Source organism: Papaver somniferum, chromosome 8 (assembly GCF_003573695.1).
Source record: "Papaver somniferum cultivar HN1 chromosome 8, ASM357369v1, whole genome shotgun sequence".
Lineage (NCBI taxonomy): Eukaryota > Viridiplantae > Streptophyta > Magnoliopsida > Ranunculales > Papaveraceae > Papaver > Papaver somniferum.
The window spans coordinates 57,762,154-57,763,402 of record NC_039365.1 but is presented as its reverse complement, the minus strand read 5'-3'; positions in this window follow the sequence as shown (position 1 = coordinate 57,763,402).

The window sequence follows — 1,249 nt, the reverse complement described above, 5'->3', positions numbered from 1 at the left end:
TTAACTTACTTATTTTTCGATCCTGGGATTCTCTTCCCTTAGCCATTAAGGAATATCTTTGAACAATTAAAGAAATAAACATTCACAACACGTGTTCAAAGTTTGTCGACATCTTTACTTTGTAAGTTCTCTTTCACACTTACAACCTTGAAACCGATTTGCCACACTTCCAAACAAGTTTAGAGTTGGTTCATCTGACTTTCAAGAACTATGTGATTGATCAAACCAACATTCAATCACAATCATGGGTTTACGGTTCTACCAAAACAAGTTTCGATTCCACCTCCATGTGAGTATTGTGCATAGTCACACTAGCTTTCCAAAAATTCGGTTGACTAGGTACTAGGATCGGTTCCCCACATATATATGGTATCTAACTATATGTATTGCACATGTCCATAGGATCGGTTCCCCTTTGCCTAAAAACGTGTTGCACATGTCCATAGGATCGATTCCCCTTTCTGCTATAAACCTTGCTGCACCCCATACAAGAATCGGTTCCCTTTGATGTACTTCACCCGTTACAAGGATCGGTTCCTCTTTCCTTTTAATTGGTCAGACATACAAAATCCGATCATACCACAGGTGATTACTTAAGATCGGTTTTACTAATAAAAGTTATACCAATACATAAGTCAGGCCTTTGTGAATAGTTCTACCAAGAACACAACAAGTTGTTAGAGGTTATACTCTATCACACATATTGGTTTTTCATAAGATATGCAATGAATAACAAAACCAATAACACCTGACAATTTCCTTTTCGGTCTACAAACAAGTTTATGAACTTACTTCCTTAGAACACATGTAAACATTATTCCCTAGGATGAAATACTCACCTCATACCCATACATAATCACAATAGCATTCAAATGATTATGGGGATGTATTATATACAAAGTTTAATGGTTAAGAAATAAACCTCGTATCGTATTCATTAATACTATGTCTATCTAGAGTTCAAATATGCTTCGCATTTATGTTTTCAATATGCACGACTTGAAAGATACGTTAGGGAATGAAACTGTTCAAGTCAAATTTCACTAACCTCAAGTGGAAGGATGGTTGTAGCTCCTTGCTTCTTCACATCTTCAAGACTTCGCAATACTTGTAATGTCTCATATCCTAATACTTTCAAGCTAACCTATACAAAGTTGACTCTAGTACATAATTAAGTGACTCTTAACATGAGTTTTGATTCACTAAAATATGTCAACCAAACTTGACATACCAACGCTTGGTGGGTTCG